The sequence below is a fragment of the Simochromis diagramma genome, unplaced genomic scaffold (genome assembly GCF_900408965.1).
Source record: "Simochromis diagramma unplaced genomic scaffold, fSimDia1.1 OVJJ01000371.1, whole genome shotgun sequence".
NCBI lineage: Eukaryota > Metazoa > Chordata > Actinopteri > Cichliformes > Cichlidae > Simochromis > Simochromis diagramma.
This window is the reverse complement of record NW_024386920.1, coordinates 2,877,515-2,888,061: the sequence shown is the minus strand read 5'-3', so window position 1 is coordinate 2,888,061 and position 10,547 is coordinate 2,877,515. Positions and strand designations below refer to the sequence as shown.

At 38.8% G+C, this 10,547-nt stretch overlaps 1 long non-coding RNA gene across 3 annotated transcripts; it reads right to left on the bottom strand.

Moving 5' to 3' along the window:
• Positions 1–1,349: 1,349 nt before the first annotated feature.
• Positions 1,350–9,694, bottom strand: LOC120736617. Of its 3 annotated transcripts, none has more exons than XR_005696551.1 (4): positions 9,454–9,694; positions 5,011–5,103; positions 4,622–4,921; positions 1,350–4,528 (listed from the first exon to the last, which is right to left on the bottom strand). It is a non-coding gene; the product is annotated as an uncharacterized LOC120736617 (long non-coding RNA). The 3 variants fall into 3 exon arrangements; XR_005696552.1 differs by lacking the exon at positions 9,454–9,694 and adding an exon at positions 6,991–7,047; XR_005696550.1 differs by lacking the exon at positions 9,454–9,694 and having other exon boundaries at positions 5,011–5,475.
• Positions 9,695–10,547: the final 853 nt, after the last annotated feature.

Sequence of the window (10,547 nt, the reverse complement as noted above, 5' to 3'; positions counted from 1 at the left end):
TCACACAAGACAGATACGAACTTTATGAGATTTATATATCTTTTCCACATGGGTTTCCTTCATTGGCTTCCTGTTAAATCCAGAATTGAATTTAAAATCCTGCTCCTACAAGGTCTTAAATAATCAGGCCTCATCTTATCCTAATGACCTTATAGTAAGTACCATATCACACAACTCTGGCATATAATCAGGATAAGATCAACAAACACGTGGGCCTGGAAGATTTCTGAAGGAAGTTGTGTCTCAAAATCTAGGGCACATCCTTCTTAGGACCCGGCCTTCGCAGTCTACGTGGGCCGGGTCCTTCGACGACCAAGAAGGCCGGAAGTGCAAGGCTGTGAAGTGGGACATCTAGCCTTCGGATTTGCGTCACCGCTGTGTCGGTGGAGTTTAATAAACTCGGCTGTCTGCTCCTTGCTATCTAAAATATAACAGGACACTGCCGTAATTTCTCGACCGTCTCATACTTCTGTTTAATCAGTTTTCTGTTTGACGTTTATTCAGCTGTGTAAAACTCCCGGAGGAACCCACCCAGGGGATTAATAAAGTTTTATTTAAGCTAATCTAATAACTTTGATCTCAGCCAAACCAATTTACTCACAAACAAATAAAACACAGAAAAAAGCCAAACAATAACATTTTTAAGTGATCTGAGTGACTTATATATATTGTTTAACCTGAGAAGCGAAAGACGGCCAGGGTCTGAAATTGATGTAGCCAGGAGTCCGCTGTTCTCGCCGGCTCGAGTGCCCATTGAACCCCCGGCTAGCTATCGAACGGATGGGTAACAGACGTCTCCAAAAACGTTGGAGCACTTTTGCAAATATGCAATGTCTTGATAAACCCAGCAGATATTTGAAGTTTACACGGCTACTTTCTCGCCTGAAAATATGTTTAAACTTTATTTTGTGATCCAGAAAGATTAATAAGAGTAATATTAAAACTTAGGCTCTTGACATTTCCAGCAGGTGTCATTGTCAGCAAGCTTCAACCTGACTAACTTACTGGGAGTCCAGTAATTTCTGTGAAGCAACTTGTATTGGATAAGCTGAGACTGTGCTTCAGGTGAGCAAACATACCATGATGAAACCAGCTTTTTTTCGAGGTTTTTTTTCCCCTTGCTACCTAGCCTGACCTGTCTCCCCAATGTGATGTTTCTGTATTGTATGTACGGTCGGCAAGGTCTGTCATCTCGGTTGTGGGCAACTGCAACCGACAAATAAAGACTATCTCATCAAGCCACTGTGAACATGACATCTTTCGACAGCTCTTTAACAGCTTCCTGTCACGGCGGGGTTCGCTGGCGTAATTTTGAAGCAGACCCAAAAGCAGGACAGAGGACGAGAAACTGAGATAAACAAAAGGCCAGCATTTATTATGGCTGAAACAAGGTGGCATGACAAAACAGCAGGGACAGTGACTAACTAAACTAGAAGCTAAACTGGAGAAACTAAGACTCTACTATAAACGACAATGAATGTGACAATTCTGACTGTGACAACGTGGTGGCAGGTAACGCAGACGACGTGACAATGAACAAAGGGAGATGGAGAGCTTAAATACACACATGACGTGATCAGGAGAAGTGAAGACACACGAGGACACAGCTGACTCGAATGAAACAATGACAACACAGGGGAGAGTAACACTGGACACACTAACATGAGATACGGACCTTCAAAGGAAAACAGGAAACATGACAGGCACAGACTAGACACTGAACTAGACCTTAGAACAAAACTCTTAACTACAATAACACTCAAATTTAGGATTATAACGTTCAAAACAGGACAACTAAAGACTCAGAAAATAAACCATAATATAGAAAAAAAACACAAAAATACAAGAAACTGAAAATGCTAGGTCAAAATGACCCAGAACCATGACACTTCCCTAAATGTCGATACCCTGCAAATAGTTACTGATTTAGCCAAAAGAAGATGGTATCATCAAGCTGTGAAAGGGGGACCAGATTATGGAGTATCTACTCCTTGGTAGATCATGTACAGGTATTGTTAAAAAAGACAACAATATTTGTTGGATAAACAGCTCTCCATCACTCTTGTAAAACCAAGCACATGATGCAGTTATCCTCAGAAAAAGAAGCAATTTATAACATCCATTGCAGAAGGACTAACACTCATTTAGCTGAGAACTTAACTCTTTGGAGAGCATCTGAGAATGACTTACAAAAATATATATAAATAAAATGTATCCAGTTGATACAGGACACCTGTCAGAGTTAAAATAACTGATTTGCTGAGATGAAGGGAATGTAAGAGGCACACGTGTTGCTCAACATGAAGTCTAGATGAACTACTTTGAGATTACAACATAAAACATTGATGAAATAAAAATTATTTCAGTTTTCCAAACAAAACTGGCCTCTTGTGTCCATTATGAAAGGTGCCCGAGGACAACAGTTGTTTTTGGTACTCTCTGTTTGTAAACATTAACGTTCAGATCGACTCTTGGGACAGTTCATATGAGAATAAACAAAGTAAGATGAATGAAAAGTTGAAAAATAAAAAAGCTATAAATGTTGGGATTAATTACTAAAAAATGTTTTAGTTATTTTTGTAGCAGTGGTAGCAGGAGTAGTCTAAAGAAGTCCACAGACTTAAAGTCCAACAATAAAAATCTGTATTTCCAAAACAGGCAGTGGTTATTCATGTGAAGGCATCAAAATAAACAGCCAAAAAAAGCCAAAAAAGCCAAAATCTAAAAACACTTCAAAAGGTTGCACAGGAGGAAGTCAACATAAGGAGCGACAAGAGAAAGAACTAAAAATCGCCCCCAAAATACTTCACTACAAGAAACACATCCGGCAATGAGCGGTAATTCAACATGTGTGAAGGATAACAAAGGCGAGAGTATTCAGTGCGGGAAATACGAGCACAAAATAAGGAAAACTAACGAGAGTATAAATAGATATAGAATCACAGCACAAAACAATTCAGTTTAAACTAAAGCTAGCCCCTGGCACACACAAACCTCTGCACCATGGTAAAACAGAGACTCATGGAGGGGCAAATGTGACCTGATATTTTACATCTTTATACAGTACTTTCTATATGTTACCAATTTACATCACACTTAAAAGAATGATAGTTTCTAAGTTAAAAATCTTTTTGTAAATTTTCAATCTATAAATCATTAAAGTTTACCTTGAAGATCTTGCTGGATGTAAGCCAAATTCTAAGCCAAATCATTAACATGACCCAGCTCGACACACCTACAAAGTTTTTGTCAGATAAAGAGAGATAACATGCCTGCATGCACACAAAAACATAACCTTTCTTTTTGATAGTAAGTGAAACAGTCACGCGCACTTGTCTTTCAGCATATTGCACATTCCCTTTCTGTTGCTTTGCTCAGCATTAACTGACATAATTGCTTCAGGATGTAACCTGTTCTTTCACAGCTTGATCCTTGTTTCATAGGCTTGAATCATCTGTCTGAGGACAAGACTGAGTTGTTGTCCTTGCACCACCTGGTCAGCTGCTCCACCTAACACCTATAAGCTGATTTATTCCTGTCAGCAATGACTCCAAACACAATAGTGTCACCTGCAAACTTTGAGGTCTGAGACCCTACTCTTCTGGTATGATCCCGATACTCTCATATTAGACTACTAAGATTCTGAATCATTAAACTTCCTTCAGTATCCACAGGTTCAGGTCATCAGTTTCAGAGCCACAGGCTGTTCAAATACAGACAGCTTTCCCAAGTGGTTAAAAGTAAGAATGACCTACTAAACTTCACTGTTCCATGGTTCATGCTTCGCTGAGCCAGAATTAAATATGTGAAGGTCCACGCTGAATCAAAATCATATAAGTGAATATTTTAAAACGGTCTAAGTGAAGAATTAATAATGGAAATAAATTCATGTCAACACTGTGCAAAAAGGAAGAACTTAAAAGAAAAAAAAAGTTTCTTGCAAATGCAATTAAACCTAATTTAGAAGCAGAGAAGCAAGAACACCGAGCCAGTGTTTAGACATAAGAGACTAAAGGCAGAAAGTTAAATAAAATCCCAACATAGAGTCTTTACTGCACAGTGCAACATCTACATCAATGCTGGCTCATCATCATTTTCCTCTTTTAACTATATGACATGACTGAAAGTCATGTAGAGCTCTGTTAATCACATAAAATCCTCATGTGAATGTTGCTCAATCAGCATAAACACAAGAAAGAATTTTCTGAAAGACTAAAAATGAAACGGATGATAAAAAAAAATGATGACAACAGGACGGTTCAGGAGCAGAGTCATCGATGGTGAGGACTAGCTTTCATAAACAGCTTATACATTCATATCCACCCGCTCACTGATAAAAACAATCTGAATTTGTCAGTCTGTACTCCCTGGTGCAGTCTGTGTCACTCTCCTCTCACTCTGCATCTGTATTTTCTATACAGGAAACACAAAATGACCACAACAACAGCAGCAGAGGCAAAAACACAAAGTGCAGTGGTTGCGGCATGTGCTGACTTCCCCTGCAACCGATCTGATACAGCTGGTTCACCTGTAGAATACAGTACAATATAGTTACACAACAGGTACACTGAATACAACGTGTTCTGCATACACGGACTTTAAAATGCTGAAACACACTCACCGCTGATTGGCTGTACTCTGATAGGACGGGATTTCTCCATACCACAGGTTGTCAAGATTTCAACTGTGACAACGTCCTTTTCTATCACATCTAAGATGGTCAGTGACACATAGGTATAATTATTCCATTTACAGCCGTATTTTACGCCATTGTCACAGAGTTTGGTGCCATTTGTGTTACGCCAGACATAACTGTGACCAACACAGTCTTCTCCTTCTAAAATCCAATTTATGAAACAGGTTAGAATCACATTTTCTCCAGCGGTAATGTTGACAGTCTCGTTGCACGTCAGTGACACGCCTGGAAGAGAAAAAAGCAATAAGTGATGTTATTCCTTGTTTATTTGTCCCAGTGTCTTAATAATACTATAGTACAAGGGATAAAAATACCTTGATCTGATGATACAGTGCTTGGTAAAGCACAAAACACACTCAAACATATCCACAGGCAGAACATCCTGGAAGTGCCACAGTCTTTAGAAACTGGAAAAAAGAAGAAAATATCTGAGTACTTTTAAGTAAAAACATTCTCAACAGGAAAAACATCAATATAAATATTCTTGTTTCCAAAACGCTGTAAAGACTTACATATAGCTGCTAAGGCTAACATGTTATCCAATAATAGCTTACACCTAGTGCACCAGACCTAAATAATGTTTAACACAGGCTTTCTTTGCATTAGATGCCTGGACATCTATAAAGGCTACACAACAGTGGTTACCCACTTTCTCTGTTAATCTGTTAACATGCTATCAGATGTTGATGATGATGATCAGGGCTGGACTGGGACAAAAAAATCAGCCCGGGCATTTTGACTAGAGACGGGCCCACCAGGTATTATAGGAAAAACCATAAAGCCTTTGAATGAAAACAAACGTCGTTGTGACAGTGATGTACACTGTCTTGTTGGTATATATGTATCAGTCTAATAACCTTAAACCTACACCATCCTCCCTATTCTGCTATTCTAAACAGTACTTAGCTGAAACCCAAAGACTTGGTTGAGTTAACTTCCTGAACTATCTACAACACATGGTGGAAACCTGAAATGAAGACAGAGAAGACTAGAGGTGAGACATGATCATTACTGAATATTAAAAAATAATAAATGACAGATTTAGTGATATTTTCATAAACCATTCATTTGCCACATCAATAAACAGCATGGCAGGGCAAAATATTTTTTCTAACATGGCAACCTTTAAAAAGTGAAAGGAGACAGAAAGACAGGTGAGAAAGAATAAAACTTAACTGACTTTTTGATGGCATTTTACACACAGTACTGGTACAGAATATAGAAAACGTGGGAAAATACTGGCATCATATACAGTACTTACTTCTGAAGAAATTATGTTGGGACCCTCAAAAAATTATTATGTACAATAATGGATTTCTATATATTTGACATCAGATGAAAACTTTGGTTGTAAGATTTGGATAATTATTTGTTAAAAGCTAGAAATTTTAAATGAGAATAAGAAAGAAAAGTATTTCTTTGTGCCCCCCTCTCCCTGTTAATGCCCTACCTGGCCCCCTGGCAACACTTTGCTAGACCCGCCCCTGCACAGTTACCAGCTGTCAGCTACATAGAAAATGATCCTGGGGTTATTTGTCTCTCAGAAACAGTTCATAACTTCCCTTCAACTCATCCATGTCACCTAAAAGGTAAACCTGTTTCTCCATCACCTGTTCAGCTCTGATGATTCAGTAAGGACATCTCCTGGTTTCATCTTCATGTTTCCCTCTCACCAGATAACCAAACCGACATCATGACCAGCAGCTTTACAGCTGTGGCTCCAGCAAACATCAGCTGATACTAGAAATTAATTTTAAAATAAATTCTAACAACAGCTGATCAAGTTTAAAGGTGCTTCTGCTGTTTAACGCGACCTCCGCTAGTTTCCTCTTTCTGGTGCAAAGTGGGAGATAAACAAGCAAGAGAGAAAAGCCGATCAGCTGATCATTGATCAGTTTCATGATTGAAGTAGCAACAGGAGAGGGAGGGGGATAGAATGAGAGAAGAAACAGCTGACAGCGTAAAGACAGAATAAATCCAGCTTTGTGTCTTTTTTCCATTCTGAAATCGCGTTTATTTTCAGCTCAATACGAAACGCGTAATATTAACTCTGAATACGAGACGATTCAGTTTTTTTACGAGACGGTTGGCAACTCTAATAACTAACCTTATGAATAAAATAAAGTTCACTATCAATAACATCACAGCACCCACCCAGCTGTATAGAAACTCTGTCATGCTAGCTAGCACGCAGTACGAGTTATTGTAGCTGACTGTAAAACGTCAGCACAGCGAAAATAAACTAAACTTGGTTCATATCTGACCCAGATAGACTGCAGGTCATAACTTCTTACCTGAAGTTCAGTTCACCTGACAATCGGACCAGCCCTGCCTCGGGTCTCTGCTCCTCCGCCTCCCCTCTCCCTCATCCACCTGCTGCCCTCCACCACTTGCTAATGTTACTGAATCTGTGGAAGCTCCGCCATAGCCACCACCAAACAATTGAGTTATTTTTACACATCTGCCAGCATCTGTCCAATCCACCACCTTTCACTGTTTACACCGTTACGGAAAAAAACACAACAACAAAAAAACATCGGCCCATAAAAACAAAAATTTGCCCGGTGGGCCGATGGTCAGTCCAGCTATGATGATGATAAAATGGCAACAGAAAAAAACAAAAACATAACAATAGAATGCAATAATTTTACAAATAAGACAAGATTTAGACTTTAAACATGCTGTGAATCAGTGGAAATGTGGGGCTTTCAAACAACCTGCTCTCAACAGTTTCAGTTGTTGTTCTTTCAGCTGGAGACTCTGTGGTGTTTAAGAGTTTGAGAGTTACGATTAGTGAAGATTAAATACAAAAGCAGAATTCAATCCTAAGCTTATTGCACAAATACATTTGATATGCGATCTCCAAGTATGGAGTAAGTGTCCTGTTTTAGGATCATATATTTATTCTTATGGAAAAATAACATTTGTTGTAAAATTGTTTGCTGCCAACAGAAAGAAAGAGGTTTTTAAGAATTTGTATTACTCACTGAAGCTGATCAGGGGAACATGGAGACATTAAACACTGAAAAACTTTGAACCTTCCTACTCTTGCCACAGAGGACAACTCAACTAAAGGGCCAGCTGCATTTCTGAGCTCCTCTGCAGGTCTTGGCTGGACTTTTTCTTATTCTTAAGAACACGACTTTTAGATACTGTTCAGTCTGCTGTAGATAATCTTTGGGCCTGCCATTTCTCAATGACACACTGCACACCATGATTAATCAAGATTAGTTTTGAGCTAGTGGCTCTTTGGGAATCACCCTGTTGGTGCAAAAATACTGTTTTGTGTCTGTCAAACTGTATTGTCTTCACCATTTTTTATTTTTTTGCAACAGGCAGCTAGTAACAAAGTAGCTATACAGAAAATGTATAATGGTTCTTTTTTAATTTTTCTGCATAGACACTGCATTGGTTCTTCCTTGAGTTACGTAGCCTTTTTATCCTTGAATAGGGCGGCGTTTAAGTGGCTTACCAAAAACAAAAATGAATGAAGAAAACAGCCAATCTGAAAAGAAAAACGTCAAAAGCTTGGAGAAATTTTGCGCTGTTCAGAAGAAATAATATATATATATATTTTTAAGTCTGGCTCCTTGGAAGCAAAATCTGAAGATATGAGGGTTGGCTGAATACTATACAGTATATACAGCACTGCCTGACTGAGTTTGCTAATGAACCTCAGAAATAATGTCTCCACCTGACATAATGACATCTGGGTATTTCTTTGCTTTCTATTTTTGCCTTCAGAATCCTCTAAAATGAACCCATATTAAAATGACCCTCTCCTAATTCACTCCTAAAACACGTTGCAATATTAACGTGCCAAAACCCCACACTGTAAATATTTATTGTTTTCTGATTGTATATTTGTACAGCTGATATTGTTTGCAAACTGTTCATATGTACATAGTGCTGCAGAACTGTGCACCTCACCCCCCTTTTCTTTTCCCACATGTCCTCACCGAGTAGGAGCTACTCTGTATCTCACTGACACAATGTGTATAGTGACAATAAAAGGCATTCTACTCTAATTCCAGTATTTGCCAAACTTCACACTGATGAGCTGTCAGTGAGTCATTAGTGTCATTTGTTAAATTATAGTTTGTTCGTTTGGTTTGGCATTAATACTTCAGTCACATTCCACACTGTACAGTCATTCTAACTGTGACTGTGTTCTGTGGAAATTCAAACAGCTACACCTCTACTGCAAATGAGTACTGGGATTAAGATTTTACAAAACGTCCTACCAAAGATACTTTGGTAGTAGGTATGTGTGCAGTTTATTAGGAATACAGCTTGTCAGAAGATAATTTTGTATTGATCGACTTCTGTGTATTTGCTGTCACAATAAAGAGTTAGCTTACAGCTACAATGGAAAGCCTACAAACTCCAGAGCTCCATCCAAAATAAGTCACTCATGACTTAAAGCTAACATTGATTGTATTAGTTTGGTAGAAAAATCAAAATGACAAAATGTGACAGCATTTAAAGCGTCTTAAACAGTTAGATCAAAGTATTCTTATTCAAATAGTTGAATGAGAATTTCAAATTAAAATTGGAAAAAAAACTTTATGTAATGCATACTTTCACTTTTTAGACTTAATATTTTTTCCTATGAACATTCACGTAAAAGTTACTTCTGAAGCTATTAGTTACAGGTTATTTTAGCAGCATCTAAACACATCTACTTACATTAAGCCAATTAACACATGCATGGACATGGATTTAGTTAAAATAGATTAAATATATTAAGTGCTTACTTGGCAGAGAGCGTATCTCCTCAGAGAGCATTTGAGAATGAGGCACAAAAAACCAACAAAACAAACGTAACCTATCATGTTATCAGTTATCCAACCGTGAGACCACACCCAGGGAACCTGTGAAACTGCCTTCCAAGGTAAGACACTGACTGACAGGAAAACAAAAGGAAGAAGGAAAGTGAGACAGATATGTTGCTTAAAATGTGTCAAAGGTACAAGTGAGCTTGTTTCTGGTTATGCTAAATTAACATTGTATAAAAATGTTTTCTTTTGGAAATAAATAACACCAGGACAGAGCTGTGTACACTGTGAAAGGCACCTACTGTGTTTTTTTTTGCAGGATGACACCTTATTATGTTTTGGTATGTTTGGAGATGTTATGCACTTCTCTGCTGTCTGCTTCAGGCAATACTTTAGGCCATGGTGGAGTGTTGATCCTCGCTGGATCGTTGTATTTATTCAGGTAGTGTAGCCCTGGTGCTATCCCGGGTATCTTTCCTGTCTTCATACAGACCTTCCTGGACCCCTCCGGCAGAACCAGGCTCAGGGAGGGGCGGGGCCATCTGCTGTGATTGGTTCGGGTGAGAGAAGGAAGACAGGATAAAGACATGCTGTGGAAGACAGACAGAGGTTAATAACAGATATGATTCGATGCAGAGAGGTCTATTAACACATAGTGAGTGAGAAAGGTGACTGGAAAGGAAAAACTCAATGCATCATGGGAATCCCCGACAGCCTACGTCTATTGCAGCATAACTAAGGGAGGATTCAGGGTCACCTGGTCCAGCCCTAACTATATGCTTTAGCAAAAAGGAAAGTTTGAAGCCTAATCTTAAAAGTAGAGATAGTGTCTGTCTCCAAACTGGAAGCTGGTTCCACAGAAGAGGGGCCTGAAAACTGAAGGCTCTGCCTCCCATTCTACTTTTAAATACTCTAGGAACAACAAGTAGGCCTGCAGAGCGAGAGCGAAGTGCTCTAACAGGGTGATATGGTACTACAAGGTCATTAAGATAAGATGGGGCCTGATTATTTAAGACCTTGTATGTGAGGAGCAGGATTTTGAATTCAATTCTGGATTTAACAGGAAGCCAATG